An 18,555-nucleotide genomic window follows, 5' to 3' on the forward strand; every position below is an offset into this window, starting at 1 on the left:
TTTTGTTAAGCCATAAACATGACTACTAATTTATATCTTGGGAGATTGTTTGACTACCTTTTTTTTTTGGATGGCTCATTATACATCTTAAATAACATCTACGTGACTGGAGTGATATAGAAGATTACAAATGATTATACAAGTAAAAGACTAATTCTATGGCACTTAAAAGCTTGATCTTGATTTCTTTATTCCATTAATCACCCCATTTAAAAGTTTATTTTTCTATACTTTTATTTCTCACTCAATCCACTTCACTTTGAACTATGTCTCATGAGATATTGCACCAAATGCGCCAATCAAAAGAGAAATCTGAGATCATGGAAATAAAGTTGGACCTCTCTAAAGCATATGATAAAGTACATAGAGTGGGTCTTCCTTGAACAAATTCTAAAACATATAGGTTTCGTTGATGTTTGGTTTGGTTAGATCATGGAATGTGTTTCGTCTATGACCTATCACATCAAATAAATGGCTAGATCATGGCCAAGTCTTACCCCCCATCATGGTCTTCAGATAGGTTGTCCCCTTAGTCCATATTTTTTATTATTTTCCAGGAAGCTTTTTCTACATACCTTGCCCAAGTGAAAGCATCTAATCAGATTCTTGGCATTAAAACTAGTAGGTATAGCCCCCGAGTCTCCCACCTCCTTTTCTTCGATGATTGTATGCTTTTTTCTAAAGCGGGTAAAAATGAGAGTGAAACTTTCATATCTCTCTTATAGGATTACTGTCATGCCTCTGGCCAAGAGGTCAACGTCTCAAAGTCTAGTGTCATTTTTAGCCCTAACAACCCTTCTCATATTAAGTCTGAGGTTTCTAATGCTACGTATTTCCCAATTGTAAATAATCATGGTAAATATATCGGCCTCCTAAGAGTTTGGATGCTCAAAAAGACATCTTTTTGCTAATATTATAGAACGTGTTTAAGAAAAACTTGAAGGTTGGAAGGACTCTCTTCTGTCAGCAGCTGGGAAAGGGATCCTAATAAAAGTTGTAGCGACTAGCATTCCCTCTTATGCTATACTCTTATGCTATGTCAGTGTTTCTTATCCCTTCGTCCACTACTCTTGATCTCACCAAGCTTCTTTGATGATTCTAGTGGAAGGACAATAGAGATAGGGGTATCTTTTGGCGCAAGTGGGAAGAACTTTGTATTAGTGAGCAACTAGGGGGTTTTGGAATTCAGGATCTTCAGAGTTTAAATCTTGCAATTTTGGCTCTTAAAGGATGGTGCATTATCTATAACCTAAACGCCCTTTGAGTTCAAGTCCTTAAGGGAAAATAATTTCCCCAAACTTCTTTCCTTTCAGTAGGTCCTCGTTCTAATTGTTCTTGGGATTGACATAGCATACTTTTTTTTTTTTTTTGGTAGAAGATAAATCTATTGATAATCACGGTTCAAACACAAGTCTTCTGTAACAATATCTACAGATAGACTAGGATCGGAATTGGGCCAAATAGTCCTACCCGTGACGGACTGAGCCCTCCTGGCCAGGGAGTCCGCTACAACATTAGCGTCCCTTGGAACAAAAGAAAACTATCAATCATCCAGATAAGAAGCCAAATGCCTAATATCCTCAATAATTGGGTGGATGGATATAGGCTAATGTTTAGAAACAACTTGCAAGTATAAAATAAGATCACGGTTATCACTTTCCACCAAAAGGTTGTAGGTCCCTTCCGAAATGGCTTGTAGGAGACCATCACGAATAGCAATTGCCTCTCCCTCCAGGATACTTGAGAACTTGTGTTGATCTGAGACTGCAAGTCGAGGCTACCCCAAGTGGTTACGCAAAAGGAAGCCCACACCCCCCCCCGGTCGCGACCTTGAACAAGACTTGCATCACAATTCAATTTGAAGTAGCCAATAGGAGGAGGAGTCCAAACTAGCTCGAGAAAGTTATGACATGCCATTCCAGAGTGGTGTCCTCCAGGTGGTGGTCCTTTACTTGAAAGAAATTCGTTGCAAGCCAGGCGAGCAGAAGTAATAATCTCAACAGGAGTGGGGATCTTCCTTCCAAAAAGCCTATCATTCCTCGCACACCAGATAGCCCAAGCAATGAAAGTGCATTGCGAAATCACCTCTCTAGATCTCTTTTTCCCAAGACTCGTCAGTGAGGACCAGTTCTGAATCTAGTGATGGATTTTTGTTATACCATCGGTTGGAATAAGACTCGCGAGGCTAGATCCAAACCAAACTGCCCTTGCAAAAGGGCAGTGGAGAAGGATATGCTCAACTGTTTCGGGTGTTGAACCGAAGCCAAGGCAGATATTATCCACTGGAATATGCCTAATGGTCAAGGCCGAAGCCGTGGCTAAACCATTCGAACATGCCCCCCAAAGAAGCTCTTCAGTTTAGGTATAGTGTCACAGCTCCAGATGGCTTTCCAAACCGATGTAGGAACCTTAGTCCAATGATTAGAAATCGGTTGAGTAGCTCTTCCCAGTTCTTTGATCGTCCATTGATTACAAAGAAAGTGGTAAGCACTTCTAACATAAAAAATGCCATATTTTGAAGGCCCCCAAACTTGCCGATCTGGGGTGGCAAAGAGACTAAGTTGGATTTTGTATATTGCCTGTCTATCTTCTGGGTAAAAATAGCGGTCAATAATGGTCATATTCTAGCAGCGGTTCTGTTGATCAATTAAATCAAAGACATGAGTAAAGGGGCAATCCTCCATCGGTTGGTGTTGTAGCTTATAGTTTGGGGAGCTAGGCAGCCAATTATCAGCCCAAATATTGATACTTTCCCACGTTCCAACCTTCCACAGCAAACCCTCCTTCAGGACTTGTCAACCTTCCATAATGCTCCTCCATGCCCATGATGGGTTTGAACCCATGTTAGCCTCCAGAAAATTACAGTTGGGAAAATAAATATCCTTCAAGAATTTAGCCCAAAAGGAGTTTGGTTCACTCCAAAGTTTCCATGCAACCTTTGACAATAAGGCCCTATTATGTAATGCAGGTTCACGGAAGCCAAGTCCACCCCATTCCTTGAATTGGCACAAGCGAAGCTATGAAATCCAATGAATCTTGTGCTTATCTGATCCGTCTCCCTAGAAGAAGTTTGAGGCTGCTCTTCTAATATGGCTATGACGTGATGCAGGTAATTTAAAATGTGGGGCAGCATAGTTGGCTAAAGAGAAACCCACTGATTTCAATAAGACTTCTTTGCCTGCATGTGATAAGAGTCTATTTTTCCACCCATTAAAGCGCTTCCCTGCCTTATCAGTAATATCCTGAAATAAATCAGCCTTAGAGGTGCCAAAGATTGTGCGTAAGCCAAGGTACTTACTAGGACCTCGTCCGGAGGGTACTTTAAGGATGCATGAGAACCAATACCTGAACTACAAATGAACATTTGGGCTGTAGGATAGTGATGACTTCTTCAGGTTAATAGCTTGTCCGCTGGCTTTACAATAAACCTCCAGACACTGCTTCAAGTGACAAACCTCCTCAAGTCTCAGCTGAGAGAATAACAAACAATCATCTACGAACAGCAGATGTGTAATCGGGGTAGTGCGCCTGCGAACCCGAATGCCTCTAATCAGGCCAGCCTCCTCTGAATGTGAGATTACACTGCTCAATGCTTGGGAACATAAACTAAATAGGGCAGGAGAGAGTGGGTCACCCTGTCGAATACCCCTTGAAGGAGTAACACTGCCACGAACAGCTCCATTGAGAACCAGCTTGTAGGTCACCGATCGCAGACAGGACATCACCATATGCAACCAATGAATGGAGAAACTGAATCGGAGTAGTAGCCTTTCCAGGAATTCCCACTCCACCCGATCGTGGACCTTCCACATGTCGAGCTTCAATGCCAGATACTTCTACTTTCCTTTCTTTTTTCGATTAATATAATTGAAGACTTCATGTGCCACAAAAATATTATCAGAAATTGAGCGTCCTGGAATGAACGTCGATTGGGCCTATGAGATCAAAGTCTCCAGGGCATCTTTCAATCTGTTTGCCATTATCTTAGTAATAATCTTAACTGCCACAGCGCACAGACTGGTTGGCCTATATTGATCTGCACTTTCTGGATTAGGGCATTTGGGAACAAGACACAAAAAAGTTTCATTGCAGTGTAATGGAAGAGTGCCAGAGTGGAAAAAAATACATACAAAAGAGTAGACATCGGCGTGAGTGAACTCCCAGAATTTCTGGAAGAATGCAAGTGGTAAACTGTCAGGTCTAGGTGCCTTCAAAGGTGCCATGGCATTAAGGGCCGCTTGCATCTCCTCCAAGGATGGCATAGCATAGAGTGCCTCATTAATATTAGGAGAGATCCATGGTTGGACGGAGTCCAGAACATGCTGGAGTGCTTCCTGGTCGGCGCCTTCAGATTGAAAGATGTCACTATAATATTCCTGCATCAACTCGTAAATCTGATGATCAGATTGAGTCCAACCTCCATCGTCCCTTTGCAACCGAAGGATCCTATTTTGCCCTTTGCATTGAATGGTGGATAAGTGAAAAAACCTTGTATTTCTGTCTCCTTGATTCAGCCAGGTAACTCTGGACTTCTGTTTCCAAAGTTCTTCTTCCCTGTCCAACTCTTCATTCAAACGTGCCAAAATTTCTTGCTCCTTAGCATGGCATCCGTCAAACAAAGGCCCAGCTTGTAGAATCTCCAGCTCAGCTTTCAACTTTTGAATATTTGTTTGAACGAGCCCAAACACCTCCTTATTCCAATGTCTGAAAACGAGTTTACAATTGTGCATCTTCTTGAAAAGAACAGGAGAATCATCACTGTCAGGCACAGGGGCCTAAGCGGTCATAGCTGTTTGTTTGCACTCAGGGTGCCGAAACCAGATGGACTCAAATCTAAATGGTCACTGTCCCTTGAATTTGCCTCCTTCCAAATCAATAATTAAAGGACAATGATCTGAGTTCATAGCCGTATAAACCAGAACTACCGCATCAGGAAAGGTAGATCGCCAAGCATGATTAGCTAGGGCCCTATCAAGTTTGATTCTAATATTGGCATCACCCTGTCTCTTATTACTCCATATGAATTGAGGGCCATGTGTGGTAAGATCAAGGAGTTCACAGGACTCAACCATGTCTCTAAAAGGATTAAGCTCTGTAGTAGTGGGCCGGTTACCGCCTTCTTTCTCTCTCCATGAAAGAAAGGAATTAAAGTCCCAATGGCAAATCCAATCTGTGCGTCTTCACACCCCAAGCCGGGTAATTTCCTCCCAGATTTGTTGCCTTCTCTCTTTAACAGGATCTTCGTAGACCGAAGTCAAAAAAAACTCAATCCCATTATCAAGCTTAACAATGGAATTCACATAATGCTGGCTGAAGTGAAGGATATCAATTCTGATATAATGCTGCTAGAACAATGCTAAGCCGCCTAAAGCACCACGAGAATCAATTGAGAAGCAGGAGTGCATACCCAGTTGACGACGGATTCAATCAATCTTGTGCTGTCCACATTTTGTCTCAATCAAAAAAATAATATCAGGTCTTTCCTTGTGGGAGAGATGTAGCAGTGATCGAATTGTCGGGCTCCTCCCCAAACCATGACAATTCCAACTGAGAATCTTCATTTGTCCCCGTGGAGCTACCTGTCCCCAGCTTCCACGGGTTTGGAGTCTAAAAAAGACACCGAAGATGCAGATGAAGAGCTCCTTTGACCATGGTGATCCATGTCGCATGGTTCCAATCTTGGTCTCTTCTGAGTTTCCTTAGGCGAAGGAAGGGTGGCTGAAGGAGTGGAGGTTTCAGAGATATCCATGTGAGCCGTTTATTGAGGTGGCAACAAAAATGGTGGAACTGGTGGTGTAGTTAGCACAGGTGATGGTGATGAGAAGGTGGGGGCCGTGTGGGCCAGAGGAGGATGGAGTGGAGTGGTGGATTGGTGGTGGGAGGTAAGATTGATTCCAGAAAGATGGGGAAGAAGAGCCACAAGGAGATTAGTGACGTTGGGGTTTTGGATGAGGGATGTCATATCCAGAGAGGAGGGTGGCAAAATGTTAGGGGGATGGTTAGGAGGGAGGGCAATGCTATGGGTATGGATGCGTTGTGGTGGGTTGTGTGTAGTGGGGTTGAGATGGAGAGAAAGTGGGTTACCTGATTGTGGTAGTGGAGCGCTAGGTGAGCTTATAGTTATGCCTGGTGTAGCAACCGCCAATTAGAGGGCATTGCCAGGCTGCCGATGGACACTGCCGGCGCTGGCCACGGAATGGATCAGATACCTCTACATTGATCTAGGAGACTAGTTCTGCTGGCCTGTAGGGGTAGAACCACAAGGGATACCTCCGGGAGGGATTACCATACCTTGTATCTTCTCTAACTGTCGCTGGTCCGGCACAACTCCACGCACATCAGGGCCATAACGATGGGCTGGGAACTCAGGGCAGTTAGAAGCTAGTGTGCAACCATGAACTCTACAATGAAGTAACTCAGCGTCAAATAGCGCCATTCAATGCTTGATTTCATGATCCACCATACCACAGTGATAGCAGAAAATTTTGCAGCCGCTCATACTTCACCATAATCTTACATTGAGGCCCAACCTTCCTCTTGACTTTGACAGAGCTTCGCAGTGGCTTGGTAATATCAACACTAATGCGGCAACCCAAGAACTATATCCTAGTTCCAAACTGGGTCCCTTGAAATATCATCGCTTCTAGGGGAGTACCCACTTTGGCAGCCAGGTGTGATGCAATCTCTAGGGTCATCAGCTCAGTGGGACATTATGGAATTGAACCCAGAATTCCACATGTTGGAAAGACCAATCTTCTGAAGAGTTCCAGCGTTCCAATACGATTAGGTAACCTCCTATCGACCATGGCCCCTCACTTAGGATATTAGTGACATCAATAGGATGCTAGAACTGGAGCAGGAATCTGTTCCCATGAAGTGGAACAACACTCACCGGATAACGTAGGTTCCATGCATTTAGAAGTGCCTCCGTAACCACCTGTCGGCGATACGGTTTTCCTGCTAACACTTGACCGACCAAATTGAATTCCCTGTTGCGGTTCAAGTGATCATGCAACGTATCATCTAGAAGGAGAGGGTCATCCTCCTCATCAGAGCCAATATCTAAAGGGGTAGAGGGTTGTGGCCTGAAAGGGACATGAGGTGGTAGCGGTGGAAGTGGTGATGGTTCAGAGGGGCAAGACGGGTTTGGAGTATTGGAGGAACAGCGGTGAGGATCTGGGGGAGGATTTGCCATGGTAGAACTGCCTTCCATGGTAGGTGCAAGCAGACGGGGAGTAAGAGAGACACGGCAAACACCGGAGAAAAGAAGCACGCACAAGGCGGAGAAAAAAGTAGTTAGTTATTGTTAATGGGTTCCCCATAGCATACTTAAGGGAAGAGATTTGCTAGTTAAAGGTCTGTGGTGAAAGGTAGGAAATGGTCTCTCTACAGATGCCTTTTTGGACCCTTGGGTTCCTACTCTGGGAGAATTCTTAGCTGCCCGATTGGTACCCACCCTATGCTATCCACATCCTCTATTTCCACTATATGTACTTCCATCCTACTTCCCTCGCTTCTCAGCCTGCCACCAGTCTTTTTGAGCATCCAACGACTGGGATTCAATTAATTCAAAACTTTTTAAATTTCACTCCTTATCTGAACCACTATAAACCCACTCAAACCAACCCAACCCAACCGGTTCTTATCGATCAAACCAAACCAAAGTCCATTGAAGAAGAAGAGACAAAAATGGAGGGATTGAAGATGAGACTCTTCACCGCTGTGATCCTCATGGTCTTGGCCGTCTCGGTGGTTCAGAATGTAACAGCAGCTGAAGCTCCGGCACCAGCTCCTACTTTTGACGCGGCCGTCTTTGTTCCTACCATATTTGCTTCTCTAACTGCTCTCGCCTTCGAATTATTCTTCTAACTCTTTCTCATAGGAATAGAGGAGGATGGATCTCGTGACATAGATAGAAAGATTTTTTCTATCTCTCTCTCTCGCTTCCGATCTCGGTCACTTTCTACTACGCTCCAGATATCTACTCCGAGATTTAGAATTGGGATTGAGGCTTTGAGTCTTTTGACCTATTTTTCTTTCATTTGTTTGGTTTTCATTGTTAATTATTATCTACTTGATTGTTATATAATGTATTAAAATTGTTGAAGAAGGATTTGTATGGGTGTGATTCGAGATTGTAATTTGAGATTTCTTTGACCTATATTGTATATCTCTCGATTTTTTTTTCTTATTCGGATGAGACGAGAAGGGAGAAGAAGGTGGTTTAGGGCAATAAAGTGATGAACAGAGTGGAAGGAAGGAAAGGGAAGAAGAGGTGTGATTAACATATTTTTTTTCTGTTTGGAATTTCGATTGATGTCATCGTTGTCTTAGCAACAATAAATTTGTTTTCCTTTTCTTCAAATTTTAGATTTCATTATTTGAATGCTTTTGATTTGTTCCTGATTCCTGAAGATGTGTGGTAGCAGTAAGCAAAGTGGCTGGCAACCCAACTCCCTAATTTCACTTGAGCCCCATTCGATGTTTGTTGCTTTTGAGTTTGTTGGAAGAAGAAGAGGAACAAGAAGAAGGGTCTGAGAGTAGAGCAACGGCGGTTTGTGTTGGATTTGGGAAGAAAGGTTGTTCAAAACTCACCTTCTTCCCCATTGATCTTCTAGGTTCATGGAACGGCAGTTTGATGGGAGAAGAGAGCAGCAACGATGGTTCTTCTCTTCGTTTGTGAAGAAGGGTTTGAACTTGAACAAAACGATGTAGATGATTTTAAGTTAGGATTTTAAAAATGGACTTTGGTTTGGTTTGATCGATAAGAATTGGTTGTGTTGGGTTGGGTTGGGTTGAGTGGGGTTTATAGTGGTTTAGATAGGGCTAAAGTGAAGTTCAAAAAATTTGGAATTCATTGAATCCCAGTCGTTGGATGCTCAAAAAAATAGGTGGCGGGCTGAGAAGCAAGGGAAGTAGGATGGAAGTACATATAGTGGAAGTAGAGGATGTATAGTGGAAGTAAAGGATGTGGATCCATGCTTATCTCGAATGGGACCTAAACACACTTAGACGGCTTTTCTCTTTACCATAAGTTTTTTGCCATCATAAAGTTGCCCCTCCCCATTGGAAATAGCCTCGATTTTTTGCTTTGAGGTTTTTCAAAAAACAACCAATTTAGCATTAAATATGCTTACCACCTTGCTTCTAGTGGTTCTTCAAATTCTCCATCAATTTTTGGTGATCCTCTTTGGCCTTTTATTTGGAAACTCCCCTTACTTCCAAAAATCAAACTCTTTATTTGGAGGTGGTGCTCGGAATCTATAGCTATTAGACTCTTGTTTTTCTAGGAATCTAGCTCCCTCCCCTTGCTACCCTATCTGTCTTAATCAGGGGGAATCAATCATCCATCCCTTGTTTTCTATCTGTTTGCCGTTGAATGTTGGTGTGCTTCCCCGCTTTGCCTTGATGTGCAACTTTTCCGAGGCTCCCATTTTAAAGAATGGGTTTGTTTTCTTAATGAAACTTTCAAAAACATTCCCAATAGACATGATTTTGACATCCAATGGGTTGCCCTTCCGTGGAAAATTTGGAAAATGAGAAACAATATGTGATTTTTAATCATTTTATCCTTGATTTATGTTCATTTTTTGCTTCTTTTTATCTACTTATTGATGAATGTCACATTGGGCTTACGCAGGTCCCAAGTCCTATCGCCTGTTGCGCCACACCTTCTAGGTTTGATATATCGTCCGCTTCTTAGTTCTACTTTGCTATTTCTGATGGTGCTTGGGATGCAGCATCTGGTAGTTGTGGCAAGGGAGTCGTCTTGCCGAACTCGCATGGTTCGTTTGTAGCTACCAAGTGAAAATCTGACTTAGCGTTTTCTATTTGTTCTGTTGAGGCATATATTGTTCGTGATGCTATCATTTTAGCTCATAGCCTCCAACAACAACAATCATAACCTTATCCCAACTAAATGGGGTTAGCTACATGGATCCAATATAGGCTATGACAATAATAGAAATAAGAGAAGGAAAAAGAATTAAGAGGACTAAAAGGAAGTAAAATGGAAAATAAGTAAATGAAGAGGTCCAAGCAGTAGTAAAAGCAGCATCCCATGAACATTCCCCTAAAAGGGGTCGGCTACACATGTCTTTGTCCTCCAAATAACTCTATATGCGGTCATACTAGGATCTAGCCCTACCACATCCATACCCTTTCTTACCACTTTTCCAATAGTCAATTTAGGCTGCCCCTACCTCTTTTAGCTCCATCAAACTGAATCTGGTCACTCTTCTTTACCGGTGCATCCATAGGTCTCTGTTGTACATGACCATACCACCTTAAGTTGCTCTCACAAAGCTTCTCTTGGATTGGTGCACCTCCCAGTTTAGTTCTAATACAATCATTCCTTAGTCTCTCTCTCCTGGTCTTGCCACACATCCTTCTCAACATCCTCATCTCTGCTACACTCATCTTATCTATATTACTCTTCTTAACTGCCCAACATTCCGCCCCATAAGTCATGGCTAGTCTTATTACTGTCCTGTAGAATTTTCCCTTAAGCTTAATAGGCATGTGTTTGTCACATAACACTCCTGAAGCACCTCTCCACTTCAGCCATCCTACTTTAATTTTGTGAGAAACATCATCTTCTGTAGCACCCTCTTTGTTAATGGTTGATCCCAGGTGTCTAAAGCATTCGCTTTGTGGTAACTCTCACTCAAGTTTCACCACTTCATCACATTTTAGCTCATAGCCTACATATCTCCCATTGGGTGATCTCGTCAGTTTGTCTCCCTATGGTGCTAGCTCTTCAACGGTTGGATTACAATCTTGATTGGAGCTCTAGGACCTTTGCTGATGATGTTTGATACACATATCTACCAATACATACATGACACATGGCTCGAACAATTCCTAAATCACCACGACACGTTAAGTCACCTTGTCATATGAAAATTAAGTTGCCATATCAGAACTCTTCTCAAGATCCGCACCATATCAGGACTTTCCTCTTATCATAATCATCCTAATAGGACTCTCCAACTTTCCTCTAGGATCCTCCTTCCATTCCGGTCTCCCACAAGGATTCAGTTTCCTTCGAGAGACACGTACCTTAGTTGGACTCTCACCATCGCCTCTTGACGACTCCAAGCTATAAGTACATGAGCAATCATACAAGTAACGGGAATTCACTGCACTCAAGTTTTCTACATTATTTTTCTACCTATTCGTATTGTTGCTTGAGAAACTAACTTCGGCATCGGAAAGTTCCCCCCGGAGTCACTCCAGACCTCTTTTGTGTCTTTTACCTTGTTTTTGTAGGCAAGCATAGCACATAGATTGGACGAATCCAGTTTCCGTGGCAACAATGTTCTTTTTCTTTGTAGTTTGCTCTCTATTGTTCATTTTTTTTATGTTCCCCATGACTCTGTTAGGGAGGCTCACCTCTAGCTAAAGGTGCCTCCAAATTTACTTTGTCTCAAGTTTGGTGGTTACGCCCAATTGCCCAACCCCAATCTTTGTGTCCTCTTTTTCTGGTTGTTGGAGTTTCTCATGTGCCAATTTTTCTTGATAAAGTTGTAGTGTTCTGGAAGAAAAAAAAGGGGCAATTTAGGTGTGCCTCTTTATAGTTTGGTCCAATTACAAGCAACTCCCATTGTTTGAACAATTACATGTACCTCCCCTGGACTATGGTGAGGCCTACAAATAACCTCAGTCCATTAAGTTGAAACCGTTAGTTGAAAAAAAAAATCTTAAATGACCACATTACCCTTCATTAGTGTAGTTTTACACTTTTACCTTCACATTAGAAAAGCCAAAACCCATCTCCTCAACCTGCCATCGTTCCAACCTCATCTTCCATCTCACCTCTTTCTTCTCTTGCAATCTACGAAGCTCCTCTCCAATCTGGCGATAGCACTGTTCATCCATTGAAATGGGTTCGATGATGGAGTGCAAGGACGTGTTCTTTGAAGGAACAATTACAGTTGCCGAAGGTGGGTTTCAGCTCTATCCCTCCATCATCAAATCCATTTCAGCTCAAGGTCTTGAAATGTGCTCCCATAAGAAGGGTCTCCACATTGGTTTTTTCAATCCAATGGTTTAGATTGCCCATAGTCATGCCATGTAGCAAAATCCTGGTGATAAAATTACACTTCTATATTTTTGGGTTTGCATCGTTGTTGCTGCAAATAGGATCTTATCACCTCAGAGGAATGAATTCAGATCCCCATGAGAATTAAGGAAAATTCTTGGTTTTGTAGCCAGAAATTGCAGGATCTACTCTCTAAGGTGTGATACTTAGGCACGGTAGCAACTGTGCCACCACCCTAACAACGAATTTATTTATGTGAACTTTTTTAAAACTACTGATACCGTTACTGCAATCCATTACATACATCTCCATTGCGGTCTACAAGGAACAACAGTTGAACTGCAACAACTCATGCATTTCATCAAATAAAATTTTGCAGGGAAGAGGTTGCAGCCTAGCATTAGGAAGAAGAAGAAGAAGAAAGGGGTTGCACTTGGAGTTTAATAATGGTGGAACAGGTCAAACAGCAGAAATGTACTATTCTTAATGTGGTTTGCATCACAGGTTACTTCCTATGGCAGGCTAGGGACCAAGTGATTTTCTAAGGAATCAAAGTTGACCCCCTAACCATTGTCAAAAACATCCAAAAATGGAAAAGGGACCTGAATATTTGCAACAGTCACCACTGTCAAAGGGATGACACAACAGAACTTGACCAAGTTGAAAGACAACCAATGCTAGATTTTTACAAGAAGTTACCAACTGCCAATAAATGTATTGTTATCACGGATGGTAGCAATGATGAAAATTCATCCATCGGGGGATGGGCAGCGGCTCTATTTTCTAACCATCAACTTATTTCTGCAACAATGGATTTTGGATGCATAGGTTCAGCACAGGAAGTAGAAGCCAAAGGAATTGAACAGGGAATCAAAAATGCAATTTCATTGGGAAGAAGGAGAATAGAAATCTGGACAGATTCGATAAACTTAGTTCAGTGGATTTCAAACCAGGCGAACCATCCTTGGCCTTGGCAACTATTTACACTTTTATTTGATATCAAAACTGCCTTATTGAAGTTTGATGATGTCTGTATTTTTAAGAAACCTAGTCATGATGTTTATATTGTCCACCAACTAGCATGATCAGCATGCATTCACTGCAACCAGGGTGATGTAAGTGATGACATTTCAGTTTTTCTTTAATAGAATTTTCTTTTTCCATAAAAAAAAAGTATAATGGTGGAACCGGCAACAGGAGGTGGGGGCAGGGATGAAAGGTGGGACCGGCAGCAAGGGTGGGGGTGGAGTTGCAAGAGAAGGAAGAAAAAGAAGAAGAGAGAAGAAGAGAGAAGAAAAAAGAAGAAAGAAGAAACAAAGGGCAAAACTGTCTTTTATATCTCAAAACTAACACCTCACTAACACTGTCAACCTTCATGGGTATGGATGTAATTGTTCAAACAACAAGGGTTTCTTGTAATTGGGCCAAACTACAGGAAGGTTCATGTAAATTGCTCAAAAAAAAACAACTATAAAGCCTTTGACGAGGAGTTGAGTATGAAAGAGGCTTAAATGAAATTAGCCAGCTGATCATTGGTTCCAAGTGATGGCTATGATGGGGACACCAGATTTTGTTGCTAATACATTATTGAGACCTTTTTATCAAAATAAAAAATTAAAAAAACACACATTATTGAGATCTGCGAGTGTCTGTATCCCTATATGGAGAATACGTAGAGAATCCAACTTCTGTGTTGCACATTGTGAAGAACAAAGTGTGGGGACCGTGGTACTTAATTTGTCCTCCATGAATAGAGCATTTCCTTTTAGCTTTGATGTGTCACAAGCCCTTCCATACCATAAGAATCGTAGCCGTAGTTTTTTTTAAGGGTCTTCTTCAATAGAGAACTTTTTGTTTTTTCTAAGAAATCAAAATTTTAGTTTACTTAAAATCCAATCTAATCCTACTTGGCTAAAGTAATTATCCTAAAATTGTGGGATCTTCAATGCTAACAATCCAATAGCTGTCTTATGATAATTTTCAAAGGATTAAATTTGGCTAAATTTTGGACAAAATCTATTGTTTGGATTAAGTTGATAAACAAAATTTCATTTCATGATTTATCAAAATATTCCAAAATTTTCAACGGATTTTTAAAATTTAATGTTAAAATGAGCTCAATATTTTAATTTATGTAAATATTAGTTTTTTTTTTATTTTATTTAGTTCAACTTCATACACAACTTATACTATGAAGAGAGCAATGGAAAATGTGTTATTATCAAACTGTATAATGTACAATGATCATGTAATATATTGATATATATGGGGTTTAACAGGCATAAAATACGTAGGCAAAACCATGCAGAAAGTTGATGTCAATATAAGACTATGTGGAAAGAATAGACATTCATAAATTTAAAATTAAACTAAAAAATTCGTTGGGGGCTGAGAAGTAATTTCATGTAGTCCTGTGTCAATGATCATTTAATATATTTATGTGGGGTTTAATGGGCACAAAATGCGTAGGCAAAAAACCATGTACAAAGTCGATGTCAAAATAAGACTATGTGGAAAGAATAAACATTCATAAGTTTAAAATTGTCATAATGAAACCTAGTTCATGATGTTATGGCTAAAAGCCATTTCTTGTGAAAATTTTATTTTGTTCATTGTTAGTTTCCTTACTGGGCATGAGAACTCTAATTTGTGGTGTAGGGCCTGCACCAGATGGGGGGGGGCAATAAGAGTGTGTAGGAGCATTTAAGTGAATGAGATTTTTTTAATTCCTTGAGGTCTGAGCGGTAATTTCATACAGTCCTGTGTCCAGGTGCAGGAATCACGTGATTGATAAGCGTTCTTTTTCCCTTACTTGGGTTTCCCTATTAAAATATTTGCACCTAAGTTATCTTCAAAGTACAGTTTAAGCCAGGTTTTGTCTTAAGAGATGTCTTTGTTAGGTCATATAATTAACATTAGATAGAGACACTTGTCTTGATTACTCCAAGTTTACATTTTCAATAAATTCACCATACAAAGCTAGATCATAGTTGGAAAACCAAGTTTTTTTATTAGGCTGTCTTTTTCAAAACCTAGAGACTCAGGCGAGTCATGCTTTTTCTTTTTTTCTTTTTTAATATATTCTTTCTTTTCCTTCTCCGAGTGAAGAGGGACTAAAGGTATTGTTACTCACAGATAATAAAAAAAAAGGACTAATATTGAAAACAATGAATAAAAATTCTAGGGTTTTATTTAGTTGTAGGCCAAATTTATGGTCTATGAATAGTATATATGGTCCATAAAAAAAATCAGACTCAGGCAATTAAACACCGAGTCAATGGAAACTCGGACTAATTCACTAGTTTGGTCATTTCTTAAATTTGGGCTAGTCTTCATGACTCCTGTCTATAGTTTCATTGTTTTTTTTACTTGACTCTAGTGACTCATCCCACTAAAAACTTGGTTTTCAAACTATGCAATAAACTACAATTTATTTTGTGGTGTAATAATGTAAAACTAAGTTCTTCAAATTAATTTACAAAATTTAGCAAATAAAGGGGGATACTTAAACGTGACAAATTAACTAACTTCTTCAACTCAAAGGATCCATGCCATGAATTGTGTTGCTACAAAAAACTAGATTTGCTTGATGTGGTGCTACGTTAGGTTGCAAGGACAAGATGTGGGACATAAGAGAGGACCGGAGGTGACTCTGGGGGGATTCTCCGATGCTTAAGTCAATGTCTCCATCAACAGTAGTATGAACGAATCCAACAATAGTGTAGAAAACTAACCAGTAGTGAATTTGATCCATACCTATGGGATTACCTCTGTATTTATATCTTGAAGTGGCTGTAGTGAAAGCCTAGTTAAGATAAGTGTCTCCAAAAGGAAATTGAATCTCTGTGGGAGAACAGAATGAAAAGCGGATCGCCATGAGAGTCCTAATGTGGAAGGTTTCCTCAAATTGTTTGGTCATAAAGTTGGTCTCCAAGTTAGAGAATAGAGTACTTCGAATAGAAGGATATTGTAAGTGGGAAATCTTAATTTGGAAAGTTTGGATATAGTGTGGGAACCCCATGGAGTAGGAGGAGAGTTCTGATCTTATAGGGAGGGAGACTTGGCGTTGCTCGTGATTTAGGGGCTATGCAGGCCACGTGTGATGCACGCATTTGTGGATAATACTTGTGCGTATCAAACTGAATGACAAGTTGTTTAATAGAATCAAGTAATTAATTAGATAGAATCATATGATGTCAAGTTAGGAATAATTAAATTGAATTACAAACATAGCTAATATAAGCTCGGAATTGAGCTCATGGACTTAAAATAAAAGTTCAAAACCTTATTGCTATAAGAGCCATACGAAAATAAGATTTTTAACGTCTAACAAGTTGTTCATGGAAAGGCATGTTTTAACCAAAAAAACAAAAACATGGAGAGACATGTTATTGTGACCCATGAGAGGATGACAATTTCATCTTGCAAACTTTTCAAACAACATATGGTTGACAAAGTTAATGGTGTCAAATGGTAGGTTGTTTCAGTTTGATCCGGTCTGATTGTTTTTTAGCATATATCGAGCCAAACTGAAATTGGACCGACCGAAACCAATAGCCGGTTTCAATCCTCTATCGTTTCTCTTAATGGTCTCTTATCGGTCCCTTATATATCTATTATCAATCCAATATCGCTTTTTCATATATGAAAAGGAATTATAAGAATAGCTATTTACCAGTTTTTTATTCAGTGGTCTGATTGGTCTAATTGGTTCATATCAAAACTGAATCGAATTGAATCGAGAGTTTTTCCTGAAATCAAAGCTGTGATAGCATGGATGAAGAGTTTGGTCCGGTCAGACTTTTCGGTCCGCCCGGCTTCTAATTGACATCCCTAAGCAAAGTTGTTAAAATAACGGGAAAATCCACAAAGTTGAGAAAATTATAGTTTTTTTTTTTTGGGAAGCAGTTTTCTATACGGGAGTGTGGCCTATGCCAGCACTCCCATGAGTCTATCTCTCTCCTCCTTAAAACAAGGTGGCAGAGGTGTCTTTTCACATGGGAAGGAGAGAGATAGACTCATGGGAGTACTAGCATAGGCCACACTCCCAGACAGAGATCTTTTTCCCTTTTTTTTTTTTTTCTCTTTTCTTGTCAAAGTTGTTGTGTAGACACCAGCCTTTTAATTTTTGGGTGATAGTAGATCTCACTTTCACCATGAAAATGCTATTGGGAAAAAGATCTCTGTCCGGGAGTGTGGCCTACGCCAGCACTCCCATGAGTCTATCTCTCTTCTCCCCATGTGAAAAGACATCTTTGCCCCCTTATTTTAAGGAGGAGAGAGATAGACACATGGGAGTGCTGGCGTAGGCCACACTCCCATACAGAAAACTGCTTCCCCAAAAAAAAAACTGATTTTTATTTGGAGGAGGGTTATGAGACATTGACATAGGAGATTATACGAATTTTTTTTTTGTGATAAAAAGGAGGTTATGGTATTATACCAATGATGAATGATGAAACTATTTTGTACCTAGGGGCAAAAAGGTTATTTCATGTGAAGAGAGATATATAGAACCGAATGGTGTCAGTGTACCCTCCATTGTTGAATTAGAGATCGTTTTTTCTTTCCATCCCCCATATTATAGGGTCCTGAAGCGAAGGATCTTATATGATGTGTTTGTATTAGTGAGTAACCTACCTTACAGATTCTCTGCGGTGATCAATGCCCATACACATCTCATCATTCCAAACATGGGGTGGATGGAAATGAATTATTTGGCTATATCTCTTTGTTTGTGGGTTTTTTTAATCTTCTTTGATGGAATTGAAAATTAAGCAAACCTTTAATCAATTTGCAATGACAAAAATGAAAATCTTAAATATAAGTGGGTGATAAAACAATTGCTAGCACAATTGATTGAGGTTACTACAATTGAGTCTAGCCCTAAGAGGTTTTGAGTTTGAGACCTCATATTCCTCATCTAGTCTAAGAATCCTTTACACCCCACCCAAACATACAAGTGGGTGAGGTCCCCCTACTTTTTTGTTATGTCAAAGCACCAAATGTGAAGTGGCCCAAATTGTAGTGACAAATAGCTCCAAATTCCAAATTCCCTACTTTATATACCTTGCTCAAATCCAATCCAACTATACCACATGTGAAAAGTATAGTACATACAATGTTGAACGCACATAAACTATATAAAATGGTGAACACACAAAAACTTTAAAATAATTAAGTATAGATTGTTGGTAAAAAAAAAAAAAAAAACTACAAGAGAAATGTGTGAACACAATCTCAAATTTCAAATCCTGACCACTAAATGATGTTCTCTTTCCACTCAAAATGTTCAGATTTATATAAATAAGAGCATTGTTTGATGAAAATCAAGATGCAATATCTCCAAACTTGCATCCTTTTTGCCAAATTTTTTGTATAGTGGTTATCTTCTTTTTGTTTTGGGTAATCTTGCATATAGTTGTCAAATTTGTATTTTAGATAATTGGTAGCTCAACATGTATAATATGTGGTATTGTGCGTGTCAACATCATCACATAAGCATGGAGAAA

This window comes from Telopea speciosissima, chromosome 2 (genome assembly GCF_018873765.1).
Source record: "Telopea speciosissima isolate NSW1024214 ecotype Mountain lineage chromosome 2, Tspe_v1, whole genome shotgun sequence".
NCBI classification, from domain to species: Eukaryota; Viridiplantae; Streptophyta; class Magnoliopsida; order Proteales; family Proteaceae; genus Telopea; species Telopea speciosissima.